The sequence below is a fragment of the Quercus suber genome, unplaced genomic scaffold (genome assembly GCF_002906115.3).
Source record: "Quercus suber isolate HL8 unplaced genomic scaffold, Cork oak 2.0 scaffold_427, whole genome shotgun sequence".
Classification (NCBI taxonomy): Eukaryota; Viridiplantae; Streptophyta; class Magnoliopsida; order Fagales; family Fagaceae; genus Quercus; species Quercus suber.
This window is the reverse complement of record NW_027069878.1, coordinates 115,109-133,086: the sequence shown is the minus strand read 5'-3', so window position 1 is coordinate 133,086 and position 17,978 is coordinate 115,109. Positions and strand designations below refer to the sequence as shown.

The following is a 17,978-nucleotide window of genomic DNA, read 5'->3' as shown; positions in this document are numbered from 1 at the left end:
GGTAGGTGTGCCCAAGTCCTCGACCATGATCATCCGAGGTAAGTTTTGAGCCGAGGAGGTGGCAAGAGTAGCTAAAGAGTCTGCATGGGCATTTCCACTCCTAGGGACATGGGTTATTTTAAAGAATTCAAAATTGGCTTGCATACGCCTAACCTGGCTCAAGTATTCCTGCATTCTTGTATCTCGAGCCTCCAGTTCCCCTCTGACCTGGCCCACGACAAGCCCCGAGTCCGAGAAGATTTCCACAGTTTTTCCGCCTAGCTTATTGACCATTGCCATCCCCACTAGTAAAGCTTCATATTCCGCCTCGTTATTAGTAGCTAAGAATTCCAGCCTTAGAGACTTCTCAATGATGACTTCCTCAGGAGATATCAGTATAAGTCCCACTCCAGACCCCCGCTGATTTGCTGCCCCATCCACATACACCGTCCAGGATGAAATAGGTTGCGCGGAGATGAGGCCAACTGATTTTTCATCCATGCCACCTGGGCTTGTCTCTATTTCTTCAGGACCTTCAGCAAACTCGGCCACTAGATCGGCGAGCACTTAACCCTTCACGGAAGTACGGGGCATATACTTGACATCAAAAGCCCCTAAAATTGTGCCCCACTTGGTAACCCTACCAGCATAGTCTGCACTTCGAAGTACTGCTTTGATCGGATATTGAGTCAGGACAACCACTGTATGTGCCTGAAAATAATGGGGAAGTTTTCGGGTAGCGTGCACCACTGCTAAAATGGCCTTTTCCAATGGCAGGTAGCGTATTTCGGCCTCGTGAAGAGACTTACTCACATAGTAGACTGGCCGCTGTACTCCATTGTCCACTCGTATCAGAACAAAACTAATCGCATAAGTATTGATCGCTAGGTAGGAAAAAAGAACCTCGTCTACCTCGGGGCTAGACATGATGGGTGGCCGAGATAGATACTCCTTCAGCTGCTGAAATGCTAGGGCACATTCCTCAGTCCATTCGTATCCTTTCCACTTGTGGAGCAGCAAGAAAAAAGGCATGCACCTATCCGCCGACCTAGATATGAATCTATTCAATGCGGCGGTCATCCCGGTCAGCCTCTGGACCTCCTTGGGATTCCGAGGTGGTTGCAAGTTAGCTATGGCTCTAATTTGATCAGGGTTGACCTCAATTCCCCGATGAGTTACCATGTAACCTAGGAACTTACCTGAACTTACTCCAAATGAGCATTTGGATGCGTTTAGCCGCAATTTATGCCTTCTTAAAATCTCAAATGTATGGTTAAGGTCCGTCACGTGCTCGGCCACTACCTTACTCTTTACGACCATATCATCAATATAAATCTCAATGTTTCTACCCAACTGCGGCTCAAACATTTTCGTCACCATTCTCTGGTAGGTAGACCCCGCGTTCTTCAGACTAAAAGGCATTACCTTGTAGTGATAATTTCCAGTGGGAGTGAGAAAAGCGGTCTTCTCCTGGTCGCCCAATGCCAGTGGGATCTGATGGTAGCCTTGAAAGGCGTCTAGGAAACTCATCCTAGGATGGCCCACTGTTGCATCCACCAACTGATCTATACGGGGCATAGGAAAAGGGTCATTTGGGCACGCTCTGTTGAGGTCTGTAAAATCAACACACACACGCCATTTTCCATTTTTCTTTTTCACTACAACTGTATTGGCCAACCACTAAGGGTAAAATACCTCCTTAATAGCCCCAGCCTGCTTTAACTTGGTCACCTCGTCTTTAATAGCCTCGACGTGTACCCTAGACGGATGCCGAGGTGGTTGTTTCTTTGGAATAAACGAGGGATTGACGTTCAGATGATGACAAATGTACTCCGGATCCACTCCCGGGGCTTCGTAGGCACTCCATGCAAACACATCAACGTTTCTCCTAAGAACCTCAACCAACTGCTCTTTCTCTGACAAAGGCAACTGAGCCCCAACCTGAAAGTACTTCTCTGGATCATCACCAACGCGCACCCTTTCCAAATCTTCACACCTCATTTCTTCTGTGGAAGCGCCGAATTGGGCTCCCTGAAACCTTGATTGCTATAAATCACCCTCGACTGCGGTCGAAGTACTTGTCTCTGGCCGATGTTGAATAGCCATTATCATGCACTGCCTAGCCATGGTCTGATTTTCCAAAATTTCTGAAACCTCGCCTCCCGAGGGATACTTCACTTTCTGATGAAGAGTGGAAGAAACAGCCCCCAAAGCATGCAACCAAGGTCTACCCAAAATAGCCGTATTCGGAGAAAAAGCATTCACCACAATAAAATCCACCTCCACCATATCTGAACCAGTCTGCACAGGTAATCTAACCATCCCCAACGGAGCGACCGATTTGCCCTCGAAGCCCACCAACGGGGAACTATATGTTGTCAGATCTTCAGGTTTCAAATTCAGCCCCCTGAATAAATTAGGGTACATCACCTCGGCGGCACTTCCATCATCAACCATCACTCTTCTCATGTCATACCCTCCGATCCTAATCGTAACCACCAAAGCATCATCATGCGGTTATATGGTTCCTCTCTTATCCTCTTCTGAGAAGTCTAACACCAGCGAGGTGCCCGGTCTGGCTCTCTTCGGCCTCGAACTGGAGCCCTCCTCTGAGCACTGAGACACAGACATTACCCTGGAAGGGCAAGACCCAGTTCTCCCCGGGGCAGCAAATATAACATTTATTGTGCCCAAAAGGGGTCCCCTCGAAGCATCCCCCTGAAACACCGAGCCTACGTGGTCTCCTCGGCCGCCGGAGTGATGCAGAAGTTGGGTCAACTTCCCCTTTTGCACCAACTGCTCTAAGTGGTCCTACAGATTTTTACAATCTTCAGTGATATGTCCATGGTCTTGATGGTACTGACAATAAAGGTTCCGATTACGCTTCGCAGGATCCCCTGCCATCCTATTGGGCCACCTAAAGAACGGCTCGTCCTTTATCTTCTCCAAAACTCGCTGCACTGGTTCTCGGAACACGGCAGTAACCACCTGGGAGTTGGCAGGTCCTGACTGCCCCCCAAAGTCCCTCCGAGGTCGGTTTTTATTATACCGGTCCGGTTTGAAATCCCTCCTCTCCTGAGTTACTACCTTAGACTTTCCTCTGCCCTGCATCTGATCCTCCTCTACTCTTCTATATTTGTCTATCCGATCCATAAGCTGGCGCACACTAGTAACAGGCTTGCCAGTCAGAGACTTCCTCAGACCGTGCTCGGTTGGAAGACCTTCCTTAAAAGTGTTCATAGCCACGTCATCGTGAGCTCCATCTATCTCGTTGAACATTTCCCAATATCTGTCCGAGTAGGCCTTCAGGGTTTCCCCCTCCCGCATAGCCATGGATAGTAGCGATCCCAAGGGTTGAACAACCCTCCTACATGTAATAAAACGGGCCCCAAAAGCCTGGGTGAGCTTCTCAAAAGAGTCAATAGTATTAGTTCTCAGGCCATTAAACCATCTCATTGCCACTGGACCCAGGTTAGACGGGAAAACCTTGGACATTAAGGCCTCATCCCTGGCATGAATAGCCATTCTCTGGCTGTAGTGGCTAACATGTTCTACTGGGTCTGTTCGACCATTATAAATGGTGAACACAGGCTGGTGGAATCGCCGAGGAAGACTAGCGTCCTTAATACGTCACGTGAAGGGCGACTTAGAGACCTGACTCAAAGCTTTGTTCAAGGCGTCATTCCCCTGACCCTGGCGAGTCGGACTCTTATTCCTTCGCCCATGGTGGTACTCCTCCTCACACGAAAAAGATTCGCTGGGTGGAGTTCTCAACCTTTGCCTATAACTGGTGTCATCCGACTCCTCAGAGGAGTGCCCAGAGTTATGAGCCTTATGCCTTCGTCGCTCATGTCGCAATTCCCTCTCCAACTTGTTAATCTCACGCTGCATATTTCCTTTGCTCTTTACAGGGGAAACATGGCCTTTCCCCCGAGAGCGGCTTCTATCTATATGGTTTGTTCGTGTACTTCCCTCATGATCCCTCCTATGTTCGTGGGCTACCAATGGATTACTGTGTTGAGAGCGCCTAGACTCTGCCTGGTGCTGATTAGCATCCACCTGTTGCGGGCCCGTCAATGGTTGCTGCGGTGCTCCTTCTTCCATCGCGAGTATCACACTTGCCTTTCCTTTTCAACAGATCAAGTTCTTCCCACAGACGGCTCCAATTGTGGGGACTCAACTTGGATTGGACCTAGAGTATGCATGAGTGTTCAGCCCAACAAGCCCAAACAATAAATTTTTAGAGCATGGGTACAAGAACTAGTACTGTTCGACAGGAAAGGTTATATTCGCTGAGTAATAAGGGATATATCAGGCTGGTTGTATGAGAAAAATTCTCCCCGGCTAGGTTTTAGTGAGCCTCTCTTAGGTATGGAATATCTGTTCTTCCTTTCTCCCTCTTTTTTCCTCCTCCCTTAATGTCATCCATTTCCATGTTATATACTACGTTCTTTCCTCCATTTCCATCATACACATGTAGTTCTTATTTTGGGAACTCCTTTCTGTCTCATCCAGCACCTACCGGAACCTTTGCTCAGTGGCCATAAAGCTACTTAGTTACTGTTCAGGTATCACCTCCACATTAATGCGGCCAGAGGGTTAGCTGGAAAGCATTTAATGGGGAGGTGATAGCCTTGGAAGATATTTACTACCTTCCCTGACTCCTCCTTAGGTTTATATTCAATTTTCAGTTCAGATACAACTTTGCGGAGTCTCCTGAGTAAAATGAAAGTTACGTTCACCTCGGACTTTGGTGTCCTCGGACGTGCGTCATGCCACTATACACGATATTCATCCCTTTCTCCTATATTATCCTCTCAATAATATTTTTTACACTATCCTTGGATAACTAAGCGTCCTTGGATTGGGCTGTTGGGCCCTGAGCCCACTTCTGAGGATTCCTATATCTTTTTAAATAACAGGCCCCACAATAATTATTTATACATTTATTTTATAAGCTTTTTTATAAAATCGTGCAACGCACAGGTTTATAACTAGTACTATATAATAAAAATTGGGCTTAGAAGCCGTGGATGTGCCAAGTGACTTCACTAAATTGCAGAAATTTTTTACATTTTTAGAAAATATATATAATTTTTATTCTCCTATAATTTCTATGTTAATAAAAATCTTAATTTGATTACAATCCAAATTATTCATCTAATCCTTATTTTTTTAATTAGTACACACGAAAAGAGCTTAGAAGCCTTGTAGTTAGATAGAAATAACAGTTCTTATCAACTTCTCCTTAAGGCACGTTTGGTATAGTGTAATAATTATTATATAAGAATAAAAATAAGTATTACAAGGAATACATTAAGTTGGAATGTAATAAGTATTAATATTCATTAATTTGGTGACCATTTAGGAATAGAATCCTAAATATACATCCACAATTTAGTAGAGTATAAAAAGAAGATGCAATTAAATAATTTTTAAGTCAAATTGCCTAAAATACACTTATTTTAGGGTGTTTGATATAGAGTTAATAATTAACAATAAGGAAAATTTGTTTTCTTTCCTTTAGAAGATGTGGCAACTAATAGTTTTTTAGGAAATTTTTAAAAAAAGTTATTACATAAAGCGAAGGAATAAATATTCAGTTTTTTTAATAAGGAATAATTATTCCTTATTTTGAAGAATAGCTATTTATAAGGAATAACTATTGATTGTAATAAAAACATAATCAAACAACCAAATAGTTATGCCATAGGAATATCTATTACACTATAGTGTCTATTATAATCTACCAAACGTGTCCTTAAGGTACGTTTGGTACACTGAATGTAGATTACATTAGGAATAGTAATATTTATTATTGGGAATAGAAGACATTGTAATAGAATAATTATTACTATTCATAAGTTTGGTTGTTACATATGAAAAACTTGTAAAAGATGATGTATAAAGAAACTTTATATTTTTAGAAATATATTAATTTTAAAACCTGTGATATATACTAAGGAATAAGTATTACATCCATTTTAAAAAGGAATAGTTATTCTTCAATTTAAAGAATAGTTATTCCAATGTAATAACTAATCCATGTAATAAAGATGCAACTAAATGACCGAATTGATATTACACATGAATAGCTATTCCATTACAGGAGCTATTATAGCGTACCAAACGTATCCTTAGTGTTTTACAAATCATTGCAACCTTTTTTTGTCACACCAAAACTTAATAGTCAATATCATGTTTTAGATAAAAATAACAATTAATTGTACTTATCAATAATTTTTATTAATAAAATACGTTTGTGACTAATAAATAAGAGGGAAAAAAAAAGTCATGTAAACTCTGTTATCATGTAGGGGCCAGGGACCCGTATATTAACCAAACTCTTCATTTTTTCTAAGTGGAAATGTCGAATTAAAAGTCCAACATTGGTTCAAGATCACTAAGTCGCTATTTGATAAAGACTGAAATATAACTTCATGATTTTCTCCTATCATGATTCTCTACTTCTTGAATTAAGACATAAATTCTATCTCATCCATGCTTTTTCAGATTTAGACATAACTCCTTGATTATCAATATACGGAATGGATATTAGAATGAACGAAAATGTTAAATCATGTAAATAAAAATTGATATTAACCTTTTGTTTTCTTCACTTTTTTATTCTATCTTATAGTTTCTTCTCTCTCTCTCTCTCTCTCTCTCTCTCTCTCTCTATTTATTATTTATTTTTTTTATGTTTTGTCGCCATAGATCCCTGGATGATCTTAATTTTCCAAGTGTATAAATTCTAGATGATGTTAATCTTCTTCTTTTTTTCACACAATCTTAATCTTCCAAGGAGAAAGAAAGAGGATAGATTAAGTTTAGAGCCAAAAAAGAGAAACTACTTGATATAGTGTCTATTATAATCTACCAAACGTGTCCTTAAGGTACGTTTGGTACACTGAATGTAGATTACATTAGGAATAGTAATATTTATTATTGGGAATAGAAGACATTGTAATAGAATAATTATTACTATTCATAAGTTTGGTTGTTACATATGAAAAACTTGTAAAAGATGATGTATAAGGAAACTTTATATTTTTAGAAATACATTAATTTTAAAACCTGTGATATATACTAAGGAATAACTATTACATCCATTTTAAAAAAGGAATAGTTATTCTTCAATTTAAAGAATAGTTATTCCAATGTAATAACTAATCCATGTAATAAAGATGCAACCAAATGACCGAATTGATATTACACATGAATAACTATTCCATTACAAGAGCTATTACAGCGTACCAAACGTATCCTTAGTGTTTTACAAATCATTGCAACCTTTTTTTGTCACACCAAAACTTAATAGTCAATATCATGTTTTAGATAAAAATAACAATTAATTGTACTTATCAATAATTTTTATTAATAAAATACGTTTGTGACTAATAAATAAGAGGGAAAAAAAAAGTCATGTAAACTCTGTTATCATGTAGGGGCCAGGGACCCGTATATTAACCAAACTCTTCATTTTTTCTAAGTGGAAATGTCGAATTAAAAGTCCAACATTGGTTCAAGATCACTAAGTCGCTATTTGATAAAGACTGAAATATAACTTCATGATTTTCTCCTATCATGATTCTCTACTTCTTGAATTAAGACATAAATTCTATCTCATCCATGATTTTTCAGATTTAGACATAACTCCTTGATTATCAATATACGGAATGGATATTAGAATGAACAAAAATGTTAAATCATGTAAATAAAAATTGATATTAACCTTTTGTTTTCTTCACTTTTTTATTCTATCTTATAGTTTCTTCTCTCTCTCTCTCTCTCTCTCTCTCTCTCTCTCTATTTATTATTTATTTTTTTTATGTTTTGTCGCCATAGATCCCTGGATGATCTTAATTTTCCAAGTGTATAAATTCTAGATGATGTTAATCTTCTTCTTTTTTTCACACAATCTTAATCTTCCAAGGAGAAAGAAAGAGGATAGATTAAGTTTAGAGCCAAAAAAGAGAAACTACTTGATTCCCTGTGAAAAGGAATTATACTTCTTCTCCACTAATTGGATAACAAATATCCAATATTCCAATCCTATACTCTACTTTAATTTGGAAGATTATAAATTGTAGTTAAGATTTTCTAAACACATATTGAGCAATTCAACTACAAAGCATTTAAAAAAAAATAAAAAACTACGAAACTGAAAGATCCCAGCCCTAAAGACATTTGTTTAAATGCTTGAGAATTCTATATATGTTGTCTGTTGAAAGTCCTACTCCATATTATCATTAGTATTTCGGAGAAAATGGGCAAATGCCATTTTCGCACAAATTATGTGGAATTTTGCCTCATTTTTCAAACTAATTAGAGAAATGTCCCACTTTTGAAATTCGATTTGAGATAAATCGAGTTAGGCCTTATAGTGGTGTTTTTAAAGAATCTATAGTGACGTTTTAATAACCTATAGTGGCGTTTGTAACTTGACCTCCATGAACTCGAGTTATAGGTAAAAAAATTTAAAAAATTGCCTATAACTTGAGTTCATGGAGGCCGAGTTACAAAATGCAACTATAGGTCCTTAAAATGTCACTATAGACTCCTTAAAACGCCATTATAGGGCTCCAGAATTTATTTTTTTTAAACTCAATTTATCTCAAATTGAGTTACAAAAGATGAGCATTTCCCTAATTAGTTTGGAAAGGGAGGCAAAACGTTACAATTTTTGCTCAAAAAGGGCATTTGCCAATTTTTTCCTTAGTATTTCATCAGTTATCTTCATCCTTCTCTTTTTTCTTCCTCTCTAAACCTCATGTGTAGACTACATGATTTTTTTAAATATTATTTTTAAGTAATTGTTTTGTTTTATCTGCTAATTTATATACTTTTTTTTTTTCTTTTGAGAAACTGCTAATTTATTTACTTAGAATTCAATCTACTAATTTTTTTGTTTTTGTTTTTACATTATGGTTACAGAAGATTGTGGAGAAAAATCATTGAATGAGATTGCATGAGGAAGAAGACAGGCTTCCCTTACAAGCATAACATCAACAATTTTGTAGCAATACTCACACTCGAAAAAAGCCTCAAACTTATCCGGTAAGCAAAAACCATTAAATGGATTTGTTTTCAAATATTAATCTCTCTTTGTCTCTATATTTAATCTCAAAATAAGTATTGAACACACCCAAGAAAATATTATTTGCACACCCCAAGGTTATCAAAGTTTATACTTGAATATTTTATGATATACATGAGAAAAGTATATCATATTATTTTAATAACAAATAAACAGATTATTTGTTCTTATCAACTACTGATAATCATCCTCTAAAAAAAAAAAAAAACTATTGATCATCACTTCTTCATTAATAACTGATAAAAGAATTCCTTGGCTAAAGGTGTAACAAACTTGCTCTACCATGTATGCTTCCCTTTTCGAATGTCACAGTAATACAAAGAGTTAGATCACCAATAATAGAAAAGATTGAAGTACTGTAGTTTTTATTTTATTTTATTAAAGGCTTTAAGATTTGGCTTCCATTAGTGGTCAAATCTACTTATTAATAAAAATACATCACATATCCTGTCTGTGCTCCATTTTCATTTTTTTTTTAGTCAAATAGAGAAGCCAACCACAATTTCTTTCTTCAGAGAAATAGGAATATATCAAACCTAGAGTTAGCCTACTATGATCCCATAGTACTCTAACAAAGATGATTCCAGAGGTTTATATGCAACAAAAATGATGAAAGTATATTCTCTGACTTATGAAACAAGACAGACCACAAAGCACCAATGTAGCAAGCATCATAGTACTAATAACAAAAGAGCTAAAACCATAGCAATACTGAGCATGTTTTCATGATTCAAGATATCCAAGATGCTAGTAGACATCAAATAATAAGCCAATGATCAAACAATTCAAACCTCTGAAAAGAAATGTATCCTACTTGTCTACCCTTAACTACCCAATCTTAATATCTTACTTTAAAGATTGATACTTAGAGTCTACAAAATCATAACCTTTGCTCTGATACCACAACTGTCATGCCCCAAACCGATACTTGGATTTGTGACCGTGACCGGCATGCTAATATCAAGCCTAAACCTGATATTAAAAGAACCAACTTAACTCTTACAAAAACTTTCACAAAAGCTTCCTCTTTCTTATCATCTTTGTTTCTTTACTTAAATGGTATAATTTTTCACATACTAAGTATATATTTATAATACAAATAGCCATTCAATTATCTATAATTTTCACAATTCTTATTCAATGGCATTATAAAATATTATATTTATTTAAATACTCTTTTATTAATTATAAAAGAAAGTAGCTTAAAATAATAATTACCCATTTAAACACATAGTTAATATAAGGTTGGGTCGGGTGTTACAACCTTGACCTAAGCATCCTTCTTCTAGAACCTCATCTCTCTCTTCTTCTTCTTCTGTTTTTTTTTTTTTTTTTNAAAGGGCATTTGCCAATTTTTTCCTTAGTATTTCATCAGTTATCTTCATCCTTCTCTTTTTTCTTCCTCTCTAAACCTCATGTGTAGACTACATGATTTTTTTAAATATTATTTTTAAGTAATTGTTTTGTTTTATCTGCTAATTTATATACTTTTTTTTTTTCTTTTGAGAAACTGCTAATTTATTTACTTAGAATTCAATCTACTAATTTTTTTGTTTTTGTTTTTACATTATGGTTACAGAAGATTGTGGAGAAAAATCATTGAATGAGATTGCATGAGGAAGAAGACAGGCTTCCCTTACAAGCATAACATCAACAATTTTGTAGCAATACTCACACTCGAAAAAAGCCTCAAACTTATCCGGTAAGCAAAAACCATTAAATGGATTTGTTTTCAAATATTAATCTCTCTTTGTCTCTATATTTAATCTCAAAATAAGTATTGAACACACCCAAGAAAATATTATTTGCACACCCCAAGGTTATCAAAGTTTATACTTGAATATTTTATGATATACATGAGAAAAGTATATCATATTATTTTAATAACAAATAAACAGATTATTTGTTCTTATCAACTACTGATAATCATCCTCTAAAAAAAAAAAAAAACTATTGATCATCACTTCTTCATTAATAACTGATAAGTATCTAATTTTGATTTTGATTTACTAATTAAAAAAAAAGATTTTGATTTACTAATTATCATTTCTTTATTCACGTGAGTGTGAGACTTCATCCCAAAAAAATAGATAAGTATTTTTTTTAATGGAAAAATTAGATAAGTATTAAAAAAAAAAAAAATCTAGCTAGAAAAAGATCAAAGGGTTACCCGTATTATCTAGAACATTTTTCTAAGAAATCTCACTTCACGTAGTTAAAAAATTAAGGACATCCTTATTTTATTTTTTTACAGGAACATCTTTTATTATTATTATTATTATTTTTTTTTATCAACATCAGTATCCGTACGTGTGGACTTTGTAACCGACTTAAGTAGTGCCCACATAGAGGTCTGTACAACAGTACACAATAGACTATCTTCTTCTTCTTCTTTTTTTTTTTTTTTTTTGGGAATATGTACATAATAGACTATATAAAAAATAGGAACATCTTTATTTTTTATTTATTTTTTATCAACATCAGTATTGTGCTCCACGGCAAAGCCCTCATCCCTTGCTATAAATATATATGTTCGGCGCAACATTTAGAAATATGAACCGCAGAGTTTTAGATGAGAATTTTCTCCATCCTTTATAATTTTTTGAGAGATATTTGGGGTTTGGGTTTTGATACCAATCCTTCTTTTGTGTATAGAATTTACTCTTCCGTTTCAGTATAGCCCCTCTCACATAGTTCTTGGTTTAACAGGTACAGTCTCTACACTATGCTATCTCATTCATGGTTCTTCTTTTTATATTTCTGTATTTGTATTGAAAAATTAATATTATAGATGGCTGTAAAAAAATGGGAGGATTTGGAAAAGGATTGTTTGGTGAATATTTTTACAACAGTGGGCACGGAGTCACTACTATATGACATTCCTCGTGTGCAAGTCATGGTATAGAGCAAGCCTTGATCCTTCATGCTGGAAAATTATTAATTTTCAAGAATTTGTTCGTCAGTTGCCTTTAGTGGATGAGTATTTGAAATCAATAATCAATCGTAGTCAAGGAAATGCTACTACGGTCATGCTTCCTACCACGTGCTCAGACGAGGTGTTGAGATATTTAGCAGACGAGTGAGTTCTATAGTCTTATACCTTAATGATCTAAAAATGTTTGTTTTATCACATTCTCAACTGCTCGCAATGTAGAATTGACTTTGTTTCATTTACTTTTACACGCTCGATTCTACATGTACACAAACTATACAATCTATGATATGCACTATATCACATCCTGGATCGGATGAAATAGGATGAATTGAGACAGTATTTTGATAATAACAAATAATAATTTTCATCAATCTAAGAAATTGTTAGAGTTATCGGTTTTTATAAGATACTTAATGTCAAGAAAAGATCTTTTACCGGAAAGTTGAAATATGTGGTTTGGCTTCATGGATATGCACATGGTTTAAGTGGTTACTTCTAAAAGGCTGGTTGGCAATGTTGTTCTGACTCACTCACAGTAGTCTATTACAAATTGAGAATTTTCAAACTTAATTTGCATGATTTAAAAACATTAATTTACTTTTTCTAAGATATTTGCTACTTCCCTAATCTTTTTAAGAGATAGGTCATGGTATGGAAGATTAGCCGATCTTGCTTATGGCCAGATATTGAAGAAACCATTTTCTTATATTGACACTGATGCATTAGTTTCATTTTTATTTTCAGGTGCCCTGCGTTGAAGGCTTTATATTTGCCATCTGTGATGGGGAATTTTCATTCATTTGTTTTGCCAGAAATGATAAGTGGAAAAATCTAGAACTATTGAAACTTGTGTTGGGAATTCAACTGAAATTTCAACTAGTGAGAAACAAAAAAAATAGAGAAAACACACGTTAAAAAAAAATTAATTACACGCACAAATAGTATTTACGTGGTTCGGCAATTTGCCTACGTCCACGGAGTTGCAAGAATTTCACTATTATCAGGGAAAAAATACAAGTGCGGCTACAGTGTGTGTTTTTTTTTTTTTCTCTCCCTTAACCACGACAACAGTAACAAACCCTAATCACAAAAGCGGCTTTTATATTTTGCACACAATATTACAATGGGCTACAAAATGGGCCAAAAATTTTTCTCCTATTAAAAACCACGCAACATTATTCGGGTCGGGTCATCAACCAGATCAAACATAAACTAGGCTCCACAAAGCCCAACAAATCTCCCACTTGGAGACTATTTCAATCACCAATATCAGCCGCTATCCTCCAAAAGCAATCCCTCATCCTGCAACTCATCCTCCTGTCCTCAAGCTAGAAGGCCAATTGAAGCTGCACACAGCTTTAGCTTTTCAATAGTGACACCTTTAGTCAACTTGTCTGCTGGGTTCTTAGATCCACATATCTTCTCAAGTATTACCAGCTTATCTTCAACAAGGTACTGGATAAAGTGGTATTTTATCTGTAAATGTTTCGATTTGTCAAAAAACTTAATATAGCAACAGTGAGCTTCACATCTCTTGAACCCAATTCTATGCATAAAACTGTCAAATTTCTTGTACCACTGTCTAGGAGCTTGTTTTAGGCCATACAAGCTCTTTCTTAGTTTGCAGACTAGATTCTCTTGTCTCTAAACAATGAACCCTTCTGGCTAAATTATGTAAAGGTCTTCCTCCAAGTCACCATGAGGAATGCCGTCTTCACATTTAACTGCTCAAGATGTAAGTTTTTTGCAGCTACCATTCCCAGCACTAGTCTAATTGTTGACATCTTCACAATTGGAGAAAATATTTTTGCGTAGTCAATGCATTCCTTCTGCTGGAACCATTTAACAACTAATCTGGCCTTGTACATTTGCTACCATCATGCTCATTCTTTATTCTGTATATTCATTTGTTGTGCAAAGCTTTCTTTCCTACTGGTAATTCAGTCAGTACCAATGTCTGATTCCCCAACAAGGAATCCATCTCATCCTTCATGGCTAACTCCCACTTGCTTGAATTCTTATCTTGCAAGGTTTCGTCATAACACTCTGGCTCACCACCATCAATCAACAAGAGATAATTTAAAGCGGGTGAATAACGCTGTGGAGGTCTAATGTTCTTGGAAGATATGTGGACTTTAGCTACAGGTGTACTCTGATCTACCTGTGAATCTACATTCTCTTTATCTTCTTCACCCATTTTTTGGATAGTACTTTCAGTTAATTCATCTAAGTTGACAAACTCAGACTTCTTTTGATCTATCTCTGTAACATCTGACACTACAGTTGACCTGTCTTTGTACATATCCTGTTCATTAAATATCACATTTCTACTTTTGATGATTTTCCTGTTTTGTTCATCCCAAAACCTATAGCCAAATTTCTCATCACCATAGCTAATGAAAAAACATATTTTAGACTTTGCATCAAGTTTACTACGAGCATCAGAATCAATATGAACATAGGAAACACAATAAAAAACTTTTAAATGTGAAAACTTTACCTCTTTACTGCTCCAAACCTCCTCAGGAAGTCTGAACTCCATGGGAACTGATGACCCTTGATTTATCAGGTAAGCTGTAGTGCTAACATCATCAACCCAAAAAGTTTTTGGTAGTCCAGCATGCAACCTCATACTCCTAGTACGCTCATTGAGAGTTCTATTCATGCGCTCAACCACACCATTCTGCTGTGGTGTTCTAGGAATGGTATTTCCATCCTAATTCCCTGTGCAGCACAATACTCACTGAACCCTCCATCTATGTACTATCCTCCATTATCAAATCTCAAATATTTTAGTTTTAAACATGTTTCTGTCTCAACCATGGTCTTCTACTTCTTAAAAGTTTCAAATACATCAGATTTATTTTTAAGAAAATAAACTCATACGTTTTTGCTTGAGTTATCAATGAAAGTGATGTAGTACCTTGAACCTCTAAAGGATGCAACCGGAGAAGGCCCCACAAATCAGTGTGTACTAACTCCAATTTTTCAGCCTTTGGTGTTTTGCCAGTTTTCAAGAAGCTCACATTTTTTTGCTTCCCTAAGATGCAGCTTTCACACATGTCAAAATCAACGGACTTCAATTTTGGTAGTTTCCCTTTTGACAGCAGCATCTTCATCTCTTTCTCACTCATGTGACCAAGTTTGCGGTGCCATAAGCTTGTATCAGTACTTGCTTTAGCAACTGTAATTGTGTCTCTTGGACTTGAGGTCATATAGAGAGTGCCAGTCTTCTTTCCACGAGCCAATACTTTAGCTCTCTTTGTAACTTTTCAAGTACCACCAATAAATAGTATTGCATGCCCTTCATCATCAAGTTGTCTAACAAAAATCAAATTCCTCCTCAGGTCAGGAATATGTCGAACCTTCTTTAGTAACTAAATAGATCCATTGGGTAACAATATCCGAACGTTTCTCATACCTACAACATCCAAGGCTGAACCATCAGCCAAATACACTTTACCAAAATTACCTGCAACATAATTCTGTATGATTTCTTGGTGTGGAGTGGTATGAAATGAAGCTTTTGACTCAAAAATCCAATCATCAAGTGGATTGTCTACTGTAAGAAGTAATTCATCCTGTACTTTTCTGTTACAGCATTAGCAAAATTATCTTCATTCTTTTTCTTAAGACTTTTGCATTGGTTCCTAAAGTGACTTGTTTTCCCACAATTTCAGCATTGTGCTTGTTGGCCTGATCTAGATTTACTTCTGTTTCGATTAGTATTTTTGGATTTTGATCCGCCCCGATTTGAATTTCTATTATTACCTCTACCTCTTGTCTCAAGGTTTAGGGCAGAACTAGATCTTGAGGTTTCACCTGCATCTCTTCTGTGAATCTCCTCAGCCAGAATTAAATCTCGAATATCATTGTACTTTAGCTTTTTCTTTCCTGTAGAATTACTTACTACCATCCTCATTGCCACCCAACTGTTTGGTAGAGAAGTCAAGACGATCAGAGCACAAATCTCATCATCAAAATCAATTTCTACAGATGATAATTGATTTGTGATAGTGTTAAATTCGTTCAGATGTTGTGCTACAGATGCATTCTTTGCCATCTTCAAATTGAACAATTTCTTCATCAGATGCACATTGTTGTTTGCTGACGACTTTTCATACATACCAGACAAAGCCTTAATCAGATCTGCTGTGGTCTTCTCCTTTACAACATTATGTGCAACAGACCTAGACTGAGTTAACCTGATAACTCCCAGTACTTGTCTGTCAAGAAGAGCCCATTCATCAGCCTTCATCGCCTCAGGTATTGTCCCCAAAAGAGGCAGGTGCAATTTCCTCCCATAGAAATAATCTTCAATCTGCATCCTCTAATACGCGAAGTCTATGTCATCAAACTTTTCTATTCTAGACGCCTTTCTTGCTTCCTCTACCATTGCTCCCACTCAAATCTAACCCTAGGCTCTAATACCAGTTGTTGGGAATTCAATCAAAATTTCAACCAGTGAGAAACAAAAAAAATAAAGAAAACACACGTCAAAGAAAAATTAATCACACGCACAAGACAGTATTTACGTGGTTCGGCAATTTGCCTACGTCCACGGAGTTACAGGGATTTCACTATTATCAGGGAAAAAATACAAGTGCGGCTACAGTGTTTTTTTTTTTTTCTCTCTCTCTCTCTCTCTCTAAAAAACGACAACAGTAACAAACCTTAATCACAAAAGCGGCTTTTATATCCTGCGCACAGGATTACAATGGGCTACAAAATGGGCCAAAAATCTCCAAAAGGCTTGTCCATGGGCTACGGCTTGGGCCTGTCGACTCAGGCCTCTGCTCCATGGGCTAAGTCTAAAAAAATCTCCTATTAAAAACCACACAACATTATTCGAGTTAGGTCGAGTCGTCAATCGGATCAAACATAAACTAGGCTCCACAAAGCCCAACAACTTGGTGTACCGTATAGCACTAACATGAAAAAGAAACCAAAGATACTTGAAGAAATCAGCCTTCATTGCAAGAATTTCTGTCATTTAGAGATTGATGTTGGGGCAGATATTGGGAGAGAAGCAGCGTCAGCCATTGTCACCTTTCTGCCAAACATAAAGTACTTGCATATAAGGAATGGACGCATTGATAGGAAGAATTTAGAGATAATTATGCAGGGTTGCAAGGAGCTTGTGCATTTGGATGTCAGGGGTTCTTTAATCTTTATGGTGTGAATCTGATGACCAGTTGTTGAAGCTTGCTTCACATATTACTAATTTCCAGTACTCCATGTCAAATATAGCATGGATGACCCGGATGGTTTTGACTAAATTTAGGGAGGATTCGGCATGAGGCTTTTCTCATGACTATTTATAATTTTTTTTTTTTGGAGAAAAATTTATAATTTATTTCAAATTAAATATTTAATTTGTTTATGAATGTTTAATTTTTTTTCTTTTTTCAATTAAGCAAAGTAATAAGCACTATACATATAAAGGCTTCCTTTATTTCAGTAAAAAGGAAATGTTTGTAATGTACTATTTGGTTCCATTCCTTGGGTAATTATTGGGTACTCTCGGAGTACCATAAATGCATATTCTCCTCTCTTCAATAATTATGGGTTCCACTAATTAAATTTATGATAGGACTCATAATTTATGTGAGAGGGGAGAGTACGAATTTATAGTACTCCTGGAGTATTCAATAATTTCCCCCCTTCCATATGGTCCCTTCTTGCAATCATTAACTCAAATGACACATTTTGGTCTAATGTCATAATTTTTTTATTTTATTTTATTTTTAATTTCAGATAAGTTTGTTTTGAAAACATGGATTAGTAGGAGAGTATCTTATTTTGTAGGTATTTTAAGTAGAGTTGGAGATATATATTTTTATCGGGTTGTTCTCAAGTTTTTTTTTTTCCCTTAAATATAAGGTTTAGTGGTATTTTTGAACCACATAAAAGTTCAGTCTAAAGAGAAGAATCCTCATATATATATATATATATATGTATATA

The 17,978-nt window shown here is 36.1% G+C and overlaps 1 pseudogene; it reads left to right on the top strand.

The window, feature by feature from the left end:
- The first annotated feature begins 11,870 nt into the window (after positions 1-11,870).
- On the top strand, positions 11,871-17,314 carry LOC111988680 (F-box protein FBW2-like; annotated as a pseudogene).
- Positions 17,315-17,978: the final 664 nt, after the last annotated feature.